Genomic DNA, 16,020 nt, shown 5'->3' with positions numbered 1-16,020 from the left:
TAATGGATTTTACAGTTTTTCAAGGAGGAAAAACATTTGTAATGTTGGCAAGGCTGACCAAAGCGGATTCCTATTAAGAGAAAGTTATTTTGGGTGAGAGTAGGTACTCAGGTTTATAACATATCTAATAAATTAAACTGAGGCCCAAGAGTATTATTTAAATTATTTAATACTAAATAATTTTTTTTTATTTTATGGCTCACTTTCGAAACAAAGTTGTTTTACATGAAAAAAAATCTCAACTAACAGCAGAAGCAATAAAAACAGTTGAAGATATTGTTATGCGAGTGGGAAGAGGAAAAATTATTTTAACTTGCACGATATGGCACGATATTTAGTGAATTTGTGCGTACAGCCGCAGGGTGCGCCACGACGTATGAGTGACATTGAAATACCGCGTGTGTGCGGTGGCAGCGTTGGGTGCAAAATAAAAGTGTCAACGCGACGAAATGAAATTAGAAGCCGTATGGCGAAATCGTAGACTGCACACAGCAAAATTAAGCTGAAAGTTACAAAATGGTACACACGAATTTGAAAGCACGCTAGAAATGGCTCGCCAGATATGGCTGTACATTTGTATTTATACTCAACACACCGTTAGAATACAGAACGAACCGCAGTGGTGTGTTAAATGTTTGCTCAAAGCACGAAAGGATAAGCGAAACTCAATTACAAAATATCACAGCATCACAAATAAATAAATTAGGCGGATAGAAATCTGTAAAAATATGCAGTTGTGTGGAAATTACCAGTCGGCCGCACACCGCAAACCAAGCATGCGCTACATTTTTATTTTCCACTTTGCTGGCATTCGAGTGTCTTGCTTTTGTTTTGTCAAATAGCAGCATTGCGCTCAAGCGGAGCTAAACAAATAGAAATACCGTAACGAAAATGTTTACCAACAGATGTTGCAGCGGAGATAGCGAGAAACGGAAAAAAGATTGAGCCATAAACACACATGGCTACACGCCTGGACAGACACACAGACACATATGCACACACGCAAATTCCATGTAAAGCCGTGGCATGTTGCGGCGCTGTTTAAAAATAGAAACGAATGACTGAGTTGAAATGATGTAAGTAAACAAGCAAACAAGCGCGACCATAAAAATAAGCACAAAAGCAACAACAACAACAACAGCACCATTGTGCAAATAAACAAACAAGTGCACAGACGAAGGGGTAAACAAAAAACGCAGGCATTTGCATATGCACGCATATGCATGTGTGTGTGTGTAATGGAAAAAAGCTGAGAGAAGGGACGGGATAGGCGGCAAAAAACGGACAGCAGCGCCCAAAGTCAGCTGGACTCATGCAAGCGTGAGTTGCAATTTTTTCTGTGCCCCTGCCAATCTAATGGCCCGCAGCCAGCAAATAACAGTAAAATGCACTGCGAAGCATAACAGCGTGAAACGAGCGCGCACGGCAAACGGAGAACTGTTATGAAAACGAATTTTTTTTCACCAAATAGCTGCAGTCGGCATGCAGATGTGGTTTGGAGTGTGCGCTCGCTATGATTTAGCGTCTAGAAATGTGAGGTTAAGGCTTTAATTATATTCATATAAATGGTCAAGGCGGGCACAATCACTTGGGGTTTGTAGCTCTTATTTGTACTGAGTTTGTTCAACATTTTTTGGGGTAAATGAAGGGCGAGTTTGGGCTTATGATGCTTACATATAGCACGTTGGATATGACAGTTGCACGTGTTTTTAGTTCGATATATGTAATGCAGGTTATTCGATTCAAAATAATATGGTAGTCGAAAAAATCTTTTCGTATTTAGTCAATAGATGTCGTTGCAGTCATATATCTCCAATGCTACTAATCGCATTGTGTCATACCACATAGTCTTGGAAAGATGAGGTCTTGAGCTTCATTTAACCAAAAACCCGAATCTAGGATGTTGAAAAAAAGTTACAACTGTTCAAAAATGAGTGAAAACAATAAAAAAATCATATATCTTGAAATTTTTGTATAAAAAAGGAAGGAATGCCACCAATGAAATTTGTAAAGTTTCCGGAGACGATCCTGAATCAGTTCGTGTAGCAACAATGGTTCTCTTGGTTCCCTTCTGGAAATTTCGATGTGAAATATGCATCTCGCGACGAGCTATCGTAGAAAAAGTCGATAAAATTATGGAAAAGGCTGACCAGGACCGTCACGTAAGCAGCCATGACATCGCTAAGGAACTTAACATTAATCATCAAACGGTTTTGAATCATTTAAAAAAGGTTTGGACCGAATTAACATCTGCGATTCTTTGCTGAAACGAAATGAAATCGGACTATTTCTGTGTGGATCAAATAGGAATAATGTACGAAAAAGATCATATTGAAATTTTAATGTAAAGTACTTTTGAAAATAAATGTTTTATGCCCAAAAATGTATGTATATTCGATCACTTGCTGTGTTCTATTATTCCAATGATATTGAGCTATCTAGCTATCAGATACCGGTTAGCATATAGCTATATACCTATATGTAAGAACTTTGCTTGTTTTGTGACATCGATGTTCATCCATTTTTTCTTTTCCCTGTCACATTGTTAGGGAAGCCAAAGTTCTGTAGCAATACTCATTAAGATGCCGTGTTTGCAATGGGGTTGAGTCTGGTCACCTTGGTTAAATACTTCTGTGCAGTTCAAAATTAAATTTCAGCCTCCTGTCTCAGGTGCATTTTATTGAAGTGAAATTTGTTAGATGCCATCACAAATTGTTTCGTTTATTTGTCGCGTGTCGGATGTCACATTACAACTTTCTTGTTACTGTTTATTCGACTATGTACACCTGCCAGCCCACTCTGTTTATTGCCACATAAACAACCACTGAATAGTCTTTCTAAAAATTATTGCGCCAGCTCCGATTCAAACACATAACTCTGACCAGCGTGCTACTTTCATGCGTTAAGTAGACTCTTTGCGCCTAAAAAAATATGTAAAACAGGTTGTTTGCCAACCAAAAATACCAATCTCTAATTTTTTATTTATATAAATTACATTGAATTTATTTTATTAAAATTAATAGCAAACGATACTTGGCCAGAATCGTGGTCAACGATGTGTTTGTTTTTTTTTTTTCTTTTTGCATAGGTACTTGTATTTGATTTTCTATACCCTGAACAAGGTATATTAAGTTCGCCAAATATTTTGTAATACCCAGAAGGAAAGACACTATAAAATAAATGGGTATAAGATCAGCATGACTAGCTGAATCGATTTAAAATTGATCTCAAATTTTGCACTTTTCTTCGCAAGACACTGCCGTTGTGATCGTCGATATCTGACCACTATCTAAGATATTAGTGCCGTCACCGAAGAATTGCTTAGATCGGATCATAATTGAGTGCAGCTACTATTCAAACTGGCCAATCGAACACAAGCCTTTGGTTAGAATACTATTTTAATTTAAAAGATATATTGACGATATATGGATTAGATTTCGCATATTAGTTTACAGTTATTTTGCAGCTATGCAGCGTCTGAAAACTGTTTTTCTCCCTAATTTTAAGTTGCTACGTATGTATATAGTAAAAATTCTCAACGCGTAGGCGTCTGCTTCCCCGGCGGGTACTGCGTTGTGCCCAACGCGCAAATGACCTTAAATCTTTCGCAGAACTATTCTATCTAAAACTCGCAATGTTGACTCATCAGTTGCAGTCATCGTCCATGCCTCTGCACCATATAGCAGGACGGGGGAATTATGAGTGACTTATAGAGTTCGGTTTTGTGTTCGTCGAGAGAGGACTTCACTTCTCAATTGCCTATTTTGACCAAAGTAGCACCTGTTAGCAAAAGTTATTCTGCGTTGGATTTCGAAGCTGACGTTGTAGGTGGTGGCTGGTTTCAAGATAGACGAAATTACCTACCACTTCAAAGTTATGACTATCAACAGTGACGTGTCGACTGTTTATTTGGTGACAGGAGATATTTTGTCTTGACCTCGTTCAATGCCAGACCCATTTTCTGTGCTTCCTTTTCCAGCCTGGAGAAAGCAGTACTAACGGCGCGGTTGTTGAGGCCAATGATATCAATATCTGACGTAGCTTTTGGTTTTGCTCAGGCAGCACCTTTTCGTACTATCGAAAGCAGCTTTGAAATTGGCAAAGAGATGATGTGTGTCTATTCTCTTTTCACGGGTCTTTTCCAAGGTTTGGCGCATGGTGAATACCTAGTCGGTTGTTGATTTTCCAGGTCTAAAGCCACACTGATAAGGTTCAGTCAGTTTGTTGACGGTGGGCATTAATCTTTCACACAATACGTTCGATAGAGCCTTATACGCGATGTTTGGGATCCACATCAGTTGATGCAGATTGTGGGGTCTCTCTTTTTGTGGATTGGGCAAAGAACACTTAAATTCCAATCGTTGGGCATGCTTCCGAGTCAAGAATCACAATTTACTTAAATGACGATGTAACATTTTTGGACTCAAATTTGTAATCAGATCACCTTAAATACCCCACAGACCTCTCAGAACTTCAGTCCACATTTGTTCAATGCATCACTTTAATATCCGAATAAATTCCTTAGATCGGATCCTTGATAGCAGATATGTAACTGGCATATACCTATCAAAATAAAGATCTTTTTAAACTTAATGCTATAAAAGATGCACCTGTGAAGCCTGTGTTTTTTCCTTCTTTTTCTAACACTTTTCATGTGCCTTAATTGTTAAACGCTAAGGCTATTTATTTTAATTAAATGAGAAAATTATAAAACGCTTTATTATTATAAAAGCATTTTGAATTAATTATTACGAAACTTTTTTTGCATATATCCTATTGACCCACCAGCATTAATCAGTTTATATAAAATCTGTGGTTTTTTGCAATGGTTCCATGTAACGGTTTTTGTAATGCAAACGGGCAAATAACTAAGTAAGCCTTTATATAATTCAGCCTGCGTGAAATATAATTAAATAAATAGCTTTTTGCTGTTTTATCACTTACGTTGTAGTTTGTCCGTTAGTCGGTGTCCTCGTGATGAAGTTTGCATGGGAATAGTCGACTGAACACTCAGCGCTGAAAAAATTGGAGAGAGATAAAGAGAGGTGAGTGAGTATGTAATTATATGGAGATGTGGAATGCCGACAATTTATGATTAAAATAGAAATTGAAATAGTTCATGTTAAACTTACTATGCAACAGAGATAATTCGAATATTTCCGCACATTTCTGCAATGCATTTAATTTATGCAACAGTATTTATGCTTGCATGTGTGTGTGGATACACCCACTTGCTGTGTGCTGATGCGCAATCTTCTAAGCCCACTAATGAGTTTTTATGTAACATTTAATGGCACAACATGGGCGAGGATAATAAAATTCATTTGAAAAGTTGTAATCTCATTCATTACCTTTGCATTGTGACAGTCAAAGGATGTGGCAGGGCTGAGTTCAAGTCGGTGCACCGGTGTGTGTATGTGTGTGTGTGTAAGTGTGATCAAAATGATATATGAGTCTTTCTTTACAAAGTGCGGAGGTGGAATATTGTCTCGATGGCGGAGAGGACGGTAGTCACAACACATTTGCATACAATTTTAAACCTTTTGTTGGCGGTAAATGTGTATGTGTGTGTGTGAAATAGCTCACGCATGTATTAGCAAAATGGAATTAAGGCAAATTAACTCGGTGCCTTACTCAGTTGGATTAAATTGAATGGAGTGCCCTAATTTCGGTATGAAATCATTTTGCATAAAGTTACAACAAATTTACATATTTTTAATGAAATTGAGAGCGACTTGTCTACAGTAGCGGTTTATCGCATTAGCATGCAGGTATTATTGTTGAAAATATATTTTTAATCTTGCTTTTATTCAAATGAAGTCTTTATCTGCAAAATATCAGAATAATTTAATTCATTTACTTAGAGTTCAGCAAATTGCATCAGTAGCAAACTGAAGGAGAATAGATTCATTTCAAATTGTGTCATTAAAGACACACGATTTTATTGAGAATATGTTTCTTAGTAATTAAGCCTGCTTAAGCTGCTTTAATTCTGTTTCTATTATGGTTTCTGCATCAATCTGGATTTTTACGAACCCTAACACTATCAACTCAGTTTCAAGTAAAAAAGGTTTGTTATTAGATTATTTTATATCTTTTAGTAATAAATTAATTGTTTTTCTAATATATGTCTTTAGTAATCTGCAACTCGCGCTATAGTCATAAGTGCGATCGTGTTACAAAATCGCAAGTAAAGATTTCGTATTAAGAAAATTTTCAGGTTGTTTTATGACTGCTAGATTCAGCATTGATTGAACATGCGTTAAGGATAAGCACCTGCAAAAAGTAATTACGTCATATTCTATAGTTTTCTAAGACGCACTGCCCTCTGGCAGACTAATTGTCGAATGACTATCATGTAAGCACCTTTATCATTACCTTGGACCTAAATATGGACCATAAAACAATTTGGTAAATAATATTCGATATAAAATCATGCCCGATATATGGGTGCCATATAAGTAATGAAAAAACCTCGACGACTGCGTTTCAATCTGCAAATCACAGATGAAAATCGACCACTTTCTGAAGCGGATAGTTGCTGGTACTGAAGAGTGGGTTACTTATGATAACGTTAGTGGTCATGGTAAGCTGTAGAATACTGTAGATAAGCCAGGATAAAGCGTCAGGAAAGTTTTTCTATTAAATTTGTGAAATCCAAAAGAAGTCATAGGCGGCTCGATTAAACTCTTAATTAATTCAACCATTACTGTCCGCACTTAGTCCGTCCGAAGGTAGCAATCGCCTTGAATCGGTCAGTTTTTTATATTAAATGAGGAATTGTACTCCATCAGGCCACATGCAACGTCAGTGATTCACCAGAATTTCCGGAAGCTTGATTGAGAGTTTCTTTTGCATCCACCTTATATACCAGACTTGGCACCAAGTGATTACTATCTCTTGCAGTCTATGATCAATGAGTTTGCAAATGAAAAACTTTCCATAAGAAAAGCTTGTAAAAAAGATTTTTTCCACAATAGCTTTCTATAAGAGTGGCGTTTATGTCGTCCCATTCAAAGTCATCCCCTTGGCTCCCATGCACTCGTGCCAACTTTTTTTCTAATCCCCGAAACACTTGTTAATGTCAATAGTCATCAATGCGAAGCGATTCACTTTTAATGCCTTCAATTGACTCAAAATGGTTTCCCCGGAACGGTCCTTTGACTTTCCTGAATAGCCAAAAGTCACATAGAGCTATCACCAGTAAGAATAATGACATCCTGGTAGTCGGAAAATATTGTTTCGCAGACGGTAACGCGACGCTGTTTTCGAAAAAACCAAGTGATTTTGGAACCAATCGTGCTTTCATTCCTTTTTTCACTGATTCTACCGATATTCGAAAGATGCCATTAAGATTTCTGAGTGCTAATCGTCGATTATCAAACACCAATTCCTTCATTTTATTGACGTGTCGATGAACAGTTGATGTTGATAGCTGTCAACGCGTTCTCGACCCTCTATGAATAATTCGTATCAATCAAAAATACGTATCAGTAAAAAACAATTATCTCCGAGGGCCTTTTTCACCATTATGTATGTATGCTTCGGCACCAGAAATTTGATTCCAAAAAAAAAAAAAATTTATGAAATTTCTTTGTTGAATAATTGAACTTTCTTGACTTGATAGTTTAACACTGTCCTCTCAGATATTTTTATCAAACGATGATTGAAGAAATAATTTATTTGACAATGATTGCGACTTATTAAGCTTTTCCCCAATCTAAATTTCTTTGTTAATTTTTAGAAATCCTCGATTTGGCCAAACTTCAAAATCTTGACTAGTATTTCCATATTTACTTGTGTTCATTTATAATAATAAACCATTTTTTATTTTTGGATGTCAGATAATTTTAGCTGAAAAATATTCCCCCACCGCCGCCTACTTCTTTCAGAATTGCTACTAAATATTGGATTTGGAAATAATGTGATCCAAAATTGTGCAAAATAATTGCCGATTACTAAATTACATTAAATTCTGTAAATGTGCATGTTTTTCTTTAACAAATGAATTGCGCATACAAAAAATTTAAGAAAAATGCTTTTTTTCTGACTCGCATGACTTAAACCAATAACTAAGTTTCTCAAAAATTGGGCAGTATGAAATTAAAATTTAATGTTGAATTGCATTCGGCATACAAATTATTTACTAAAAATGATAAGAATTGGAAAAAGTGCTCTCGAAAATATCAAATGCTACACAAAACGTTCAAAGAAAACTTGAAATGAACAAAATTTATTGGAAAATAAAATAAAAAAACTGTCAATTGTACTTGCAACTGCAACATGCGGTAAATTAATGTTTCTTCGAGTGCTTAGTAAACAACGATGATACAGAAAACACGCACTAATGCGAACGAGTGCCTGCAATTGAGTGCACAATGGCGCACGTTTAAGTTGTTGCATACAAACAGGAGCAAGCACATGTATAGTATATGTTCTATAACAAAAGCAATCCTTTGTTTAATGCATCCTGCGATGTTCTGCGCGCTGCATGCATAGAAATAAATATAAATATATACTTTTTTGTATGTTTTTTTTATTAATGCACGTTTGGGGTTTTGTACCACACGCGTGCGGATTTGAAATGCTGCACAAACAAGTGCCGTTAGCTATTGTTGCAACATACCGGCAAAGAGTGAGACGACTAGTTGAGCAATACTCATTCAATTGCGCGCTTTGGCGTTCAGTTCGTTTTCTATTTATTTATTTATTGTGAGCATTTTTTCATGGGTAATTCTTTTGTAATTGAAAAATAAATAAAATGAAATAACAGTTTGTTGGTTTACACGCAGCAAATACGCGCACAATTGTAAGCCAGCAGATTAGCTCAGGTTTATGCGCATTTCGAAAATGTATTAAGCAAATTTTTGGCTGGGAAGTGTTTACTTAAAGCTCGAGAGTGTAGTTTGTGAGCAGATATATTGATAAAATTATTGAAAAATAAACTAATTTTGTGAATACAAAAATATCTTAATTTTTTTAAGTGACCTATTTTTAAGAGGCCTTTTAATTAAGTCTTCATTTTTTGATTGAAAATTAGGATTAGGATATACGGAGAAAAAAACAAATATTTTAAATATAAAAATACAGTGTATTTGTAACATAGAAGAGAATATTTTCTTTTATGACAAAAATAAAAACTTCCAAAATGAGTTATTTAAGTTTTCACATACATTTTATTAAAACAAAAGCTTTTTTCATTACCTACAATATTATCATAAAATTATTTCTTTAGGACTCGTAATTTTTCCGGAAATCGAAATAAACCGTTTTTAATCGTTCAACAAACCTCCCTTCCTTTTCTCACCCTCAGATCACTTGTAAATGGATTTCGTTCCGCTTTTTTTAATTGTTGCTTTTGTTTTCAAAACTTTTTTGAGAATATTTTCAAATAAAAAAATTTTGAGATTTAAAATATTTTACTGAAATTCTCTCCACAAAAAAAAAAACAAATAAATAAATTTTTATATGGAATATATCTACTCTGTTTTCTAAGCATCCAAACTGTTTCTTCTCCTAGTTTCGCTTAAGACAATAAGCAGCACTTTGTCTCAAGTAAAACACAATCACTTACGTGAATAACTACAAGCGAATTCACTTAGCTCGGCTGCTGCTGCTGAAAGGTCATAGCGTAGAACAGCATTTAACCCGCGTAGACTTTATTTAATATAATTCGACATGCAATTGCTTTCCTGCTACGCAACACGTGCACATAAATTACCCATGCAACAACCAGAACACACTCATACATATATAAATAGGTGCATTAGTGTGTGCGTGTAGTTCGGCAACAACCTGTGCTCGCTTTCATTTTAAATTATTTAGCTTAATCGATTTGGCTTGTCTTGTCGCTGGCGCCGGTGTTAATATATTAACCCGAGCGCATTGAATATTTCACGCTTTGTTGTTGCCTTGCAATGTTTTCAACTCTTAAATAAAATAAAAAGCAACTGCTGCTGCTACATAATTGCATTGCTGCATTGCTGCCGTGCTACGTGTCAGTGCGCCGGAAAGTATGCATTAATTACTTCTGCTCCAATAATTATCAATGTCTCTGCCACGTTGCATCCCGTTCGCACACCCACAGCCACACTTGCACCTTATGGAGCGACCTTCAGCAGTGAACACCAGTTTAAATTTCACTCTCTCCACGGCAACTGTCTGTCTAATAATCGACTGCGGAGCGGCTGGGCTGACGGTGAATGTAAGTGAGGTGGGAACTCTTCTTTACTTTTTAGAGCTCAGAACTTTATTTAAGAATTCGAATCTGCCACTCTTACCAACAAGCGATATTTACTTAAATGCACACATACACTCACACTCAGAGTACTTTGACGTCCCTCACTCCCACGCCCCTTCCACGGGCCTTTGTTTGCATTCACTTTTGCGCTTCTCCGTTGCGCTCGATTGATTAAATATTTTGCGATAGATTTTTGCTGACTTTGTTGTTGCTCCTTGCTCACTTTGCTGAGTCACCTATAACTAGTTGCTATGTATATGTATAGATTTTTGCCATTGTTTGCTTTGCTCACCTATATATTCATATAACTCCCTTAGTATGTATGTGTGTGTCACGGAAGACCCCCTAAGTAACTGCTATGTCTAAATGAAGCTGATTGATTGGAAAATTCGTGTTTGCGGTTGTGTGTTCAGATTTTGTCATATTGGTCATTAAGCGGTCAATGTGGCAAGCTTTGGCCTGTGTTTAATATTAAATGTACTAACAACAATTTGTGGCATGTGCTTTGTTTGTGTTCGCTGAGGATTATAAAATAATTCTATTGAAATATGGGTTAGTGTGAAAAGCATAAATGTTTAAATCGGTTATAAATTAATAATGTAAGGAAATAAACTTATGCAATGAAGTAAACAAGGAATTAGGTAAATATGTTTAACTTCTGGTATTAAATATTATGTATTGATATAAATCTAATATTGTAGCCAGCGTAGTTGGGGATTGGAATTTGTTAGCAAATTGGAAATTTCTTGCGTAATAAATGTCAACCTTGGTTTCGCCGAAGCTATAATATTCAACATAGTTAAATTTATTTTGATTTTAATCTATCAGTTTGTAAGACAGCTGTATATTATAGTTGCCTGAATTTGGCGGTTCCGACAAACGGCTAGCTTTTTGGATAGAAAAGAATGAACAAAATTTCAGATCAATAACTCTTTTTTCGGATTTGGGGCTTGTAGCTAAAAACTGATCATTTATATATAGCGTCGTTCACTAAGTAATTGTGTTTAATGACAACAGCTGACCTTATTGTACCGTTAAATATAACAGCCATTATATATTTGAACAGCTGATATTAATAAGGCTTGCTTGTAAAAAAAATCTTAAATTTTTATTATACCCTGAATAGGGTATATTAAGTTTGTCACGACGTTTGTAGCACTCAGAAGGAAGCGTCGGAGACCTTTTAAAGTATGTATATAAATGATCAGTATGTTGAGCTGAGTTAATTTAGCCATGTCCGTCTGTCTGTCTGTCCGTCTGTCTGTATATATACGAACTAGTCCCTCAGTTTTTAAGATATCGTTTTGAAATTTTGCTAACGTCATTTTCTCTTCAAGAAGCTGCTCATTTGTCGTAACCGCCGATATCAGACCACTATAACATATAGCTGCCATACAAACTGAATGATTGGACTAATGTTATTGTATGGAAAACTTTCACATTTGACAATGTATCTTCACGAAAGTTGGCGCAGGTTATTTTCTAAGATAATAATGTAATATGCGAACAAATTGTTCACATCGGCTTACTATAGCATTAGCTGCCATTTAAACTGAAGTATCGGAATCAAATGCTTGCATGGGAAACTTCTTCGTTTGACGTGGTATCTTCACGAAATTTGACAAGGATTACTGTTTAAAGTAGTAACATAATCTTCGAAAAAATTGTTCAGATCGGATTACTATAGCATATAGCATCCATACAAACTGGACTCATAGTTACTAAAAGAAATTCACCTGTGAAGGGTATATTAGCTTCGGTGCAGGCGAAGTTAACGTTTTTTCTTGTTAGAAATACTTTTGTTTTCTGCTCTTTCGAAGATGGAAGATCGAAATCAGCATTTTCGAAGCTTGATATATGGGTTGCTCATGTTTTACAGAACGAAATTTGCTGCGTCGCAATAACGTCTGAGATTTGTTTATCAAAAGTCAATGAAGTGATCGATTTTTGAAGCAAATTGTTGCTGACGATAAAAAATGGGTTACTTACAAGAAAGTAAATAGTGAGAGATCATGGTCTAAAAGGCTGAACCAGCTTAAACCACTTCAAAGGCCGATAGTCACTAAAAAAGGTAATGTGGCTTGTTTGATAGAATTTCAAAGTGATCGTTTATTTTGAGTTTCTCTCCGACAATACCACGCATTGTTCATAAATATTGGGTAGTCGAAAAAGTCTTTTCGTATTTTGACAATAGATGTCGTTGCAGTCGTATATCTCCAGTGCTACTAATCACATTGTGTCATACGGCATAGTATTAGAAAGGTGAGATCTTAAGCTTCATTTAACCAAAAAAATTAAGTTCGGCGAAGTTGAACAAAAGTAACAGCTGTTCAAAAACGAGTGAAAATAATGAAAAAATTCGCTATATTTTGAAATTTTTTTATAAAAAGTGAAAATTACCACGCAAGCCACCAATGAAATTTGTGAAATTTACAGAGATGATACTGCATCAGTATCACAACAATGGTTCGCTCCCTTCCGTTCCGGAAATCAAATAGTTTTGAATTATTTAAAAAAGGTTTCAATGTTTGGGTACCACATGAATTGGCTGTGAAAATTTAATGAATTGTAACAGGAGAAGACAAGTGGATCAAATACGACAATAATGTGCGAAAAAGATCATGGTCCAAGCCTTATGATATCAATATCCTCGGCATACGCCAGCAACTGTACACTCTTATAAAATATTGTACCAGCTAGATTAAGTTCTGCAGCTCGTAATAAAGGTAGCTCATTTTCGTACTGTCGAAAGCAGCTTTGAAATCGACGAAGCGGTGGTGTGTCGCTTCTCCTTTCACCGGTCTTTTCAAAGATTTGGGGCATGGTGAATATCTGGTCGGTTGTTGATTTGCCAGGTCTAAAGTCACACTGATAAGGTCCAATCAGTTCGTTGACGGTGGTCTTTAATCTTTCACACAATACGCTCGATAGAACCTTATATGCGATGTTGAGGAGGCTTATCCCACGATAGTTGAAGCAGATTACTTGGTCTCCCTTTTTATGGATTGGGCAAAGTCCACTTAAATTCCAATCGTTGGCCATGATTTCGTCCGACCATATTTTACAAAGAAGCTGATGCATGCTCCTTATCAATTCTTCGACGCCGTGTTTGAATAGCTCGGCCCGCAATCCATCGCCCCCGCTGCTTTGTTGTTCTTCAGGCGGGTAATTGCTATTCGAACTTCTTCATGGTCGGGCAATGGAACGTCTGCTTCATCGTCATCGATTGGGGAATCGGGTTCACCTTCTCCTGGCGTTGTACTTTCACTGCCATTCAGCAGGCTGGAGAAGTGTTCCCTCCATAATCTAAGTATGCTCTGGGCATCGGTCACTAGATCACTTTGGGGGTTCTACAAGAGTATGCTCCGGTCTTGAAACCTTCTGTAAGCCGCCGCACTTTTTCGTAGAATTTTGGAGCGTTACCCCTGTCGGCCAGCTTATCAAGTTCTTCGTACTCAGGCATTTTGGCCTCTTTCTTCTTCTGTCTGCAAATGCGTCTCGCTTTCCTCTTCAACTCTCGGTATCTATCCCGTCCCGCACGTGTAGTGGTCGATCGTAACGTTGCGAGGTAGGCAGCCTGTTTTCTCTCCGCTGCGACACGGCACTCCTCGTCGTACCAGCTGTTCTTTTGCTTTTTCCGAAAACCAATGGTTTCGGTTGCAGCTGTACGTAAGGAATTTGAAATGCCGTCCCACAGTTCCTTTATACCGAGTTGTTGACTAGTGCTCTCAGAGAGCAGGAGTGCAAGCCGAGTAGAAAATCGTTCGGCTGTCTGTTGTGATTGCAGCTTCTCGACGTCGAACCTTCCTTGTGTTTGTTGGCGTGCGTTTTTTGCTGCACAGAGGCGAGTGCGAATCTTAGCTGCAACAAGATAGTGGTCCGAGTCGATGTTAGGACCTCGGAGCGCACGCACATCTAAAACACTGGAGACGTGTCTTCCATCTATCACAACATGATCGATCTGGTTGGTGGCTTTTCGATCCGGAGAGAGCCAGGTAGCTTGAAGTATCTTCTTGTGCTGGAATCTAGTACCACAGATAACCATATTTCGGGCCCCGGCGAAGTCAATCAGCCTCAACCCATTTGGGGATGTTTCGTCGTGGAGGCTGAATTTACTGACCGTAGTGCCAAATATACCTTCTTTGCCCACCCTGGCGTTAAAGTCGCCAAGCGCGATTTTGACATTGTGGCGGGGGCAGCTCTCATAAGCGCGCTCCAAGCGCTCATAGAAGGCATCTTTGGTCACATCGTCCTTCCCTTCCATGGGGGCGTTGGCGCAAATCAGCGATATGTTGAAGAACCTCGCTTTGATGCGGATTGTGGCTAGACGTTCATTTACCGGAGTGAATGATAGTACTCGGCGACGGAGTCTCTTTCCCACCACGAATTCCACACCAAATTTGCGCTCCTTTATATGGACACTGTAGTAAATGCCACAAGGACCTACTCGCCTCAGTGCTTGTCCCGTCCATCGCATTTCTTGGGCGGCGGTGATGTCAGCCTTTATTTTCGCGAGAACATCAACCAGCTGGGCAGCGGCACCTTCCCAATTAAGGGACCGGACATTCCAAGTGCATGCCCTCAAATCGTAGTCCTTATTTCGTTTGCCATGGTCATCATCAAAAGGGGGGTCTCTCATAAAGGCTGTTTACGCTTTTTCATTGGTTGTGTGTTTTACATGACGATCCCAAACCCAGCGCTTAACCCTATGGAGGGGATGTTTCGCCTTCTCACTTTAGCTCCCCTTCAAACGGATGTTCTTAGACTACTCTTAGAACACTTGGTCAAAGACCGGAAGTCGTGAGCTGCTTGAGCCATGGGGAAAAGAATCGTTTCTGGCCACTCCCAAGTGAATGGCGAACTTTCCCCACTTGCGTGAACTTCTACGCATGACTCCATCCTCCAATAAATATTACGTGATAAATATACGTATTATAAAAAGTGAAAAAACTATGTGAAATATGTAACGTATCATAATTTTTTCAGGAAGAGAAAAATATTTCAATCAAATTTTTTCGCCACTATCTTTTATAGTTTTATTATCTCAATTAAGAGCAGCTGTATGGGTGCGAATGTTATTCACAATTCAGCGTATATGCGAACGCGAAGTGTGCTGTTTGCTGTTAACAATGTGGTTGTTGTTGCTTCATCACAACATTTATTATATTCATTACAATGGCCGCAAGGTGTTTTCTCGACTGTTGATTGTTTTCACACATACTTCGGCCGGCTCCCCAAGTATGGCGTGTTTGCACGTACAAACGGATGTGTGTGTGTATGTAAACACGTATGCGTGTTTCTGTGTGTGCCAATGAGGCTGCGTGATTTTTCTATTAGACAGCACTCATACGCCGTGTTGAACAGCGGACCATGAAAATGTGTACGATGTGTTAACATAAACATAAAAATAAATAAAAAAAAACAAAAGCAAAGGTGGAGGGATAAGTGGAAATGCACGCGGAAATGGTGGAAACTCGCATTGGCCGCAACGCCCTCAGAAAAAATTTGGAGTTTGTTGTGAAGAACGTGCTCGGCAAGTGATTCTTGCTCTGCGCCGCCATGTGTTACATGAATTTAATGAGCGGACATCTGTAAGGAGATACCGACGAGAGGAAAAAGGGGGTGGGCAGCGGAGGCAGGCATATAGTACGTGCGCTGAAAGTATGATGCGGTAGGCAATAACAAAAATTTGACTTCTTTAGTAAAAGGCCGCCGTTGTGCAGCAGGATATAAATGGCAGAAATTAGCAACAACATTTCAGACGAGAATATCAAGAGAAT

General features: G+C 37.8%; 1 protein-coding gene and 1 long non-coding RNA gene across 9 annotated transcripts in view; one reads left to right on the top strand and one right to left on the bottom strand.

The window, feature by feature from the left end:
* The window catches only part of LOC126762465 (uncharacterized), a 290,496-nt gene that overhangs the window by 150,848 nt on the left and 123,628 nt on the right, over positions 1 to 16,020 (top strand). The gene's annotated exons all lie outside the window — the stretch shown is intronic.
* The window catches only part of LOC126762456 (uncharacterized), a 132,562-nt gene that overhangs the window by 66,096 nt on the left and 50,446 nt on the right, over positions 1 to 16,020 (bottom strand). For all 8 annotated transcript variants that reach the window (XM_050479198.1, XM_050479205.1, XM_050479199.1 and 5 more), the window contains one exon: positions 4,945 to 5,016. The gene's annotated coding sequence lies outside the window, so the exon portion shown is untranslated. The remainder of the gene's footprint in view (positions 1 to 4,944; positions 5,017 to 16,020) is intronic.

Source organism: Bactrocera neohumeralis, chromosome 6 (assembly GCF_024586455.1).
Source record: "Bactrocera neohumeralis isolate Rockhampton chromosome 6, APGP_CSIRO_Bneo_wtdbg2-racon-allhic-juicebox.fasta_v2, whole genome shotgun sequence".
Classification (NCBI taxonomy): Eukaryota; Metazoa; Arthropoda; class Insecta; order Diptera; family Tephritidae; genus Bactrocera; species Bactrocera neohumeralis.
The sequence above is the reverse complement of the archived record's forward strand: the minus strand, read 5'-3'. Positions and strand labels throughout refer to the sequence as shown.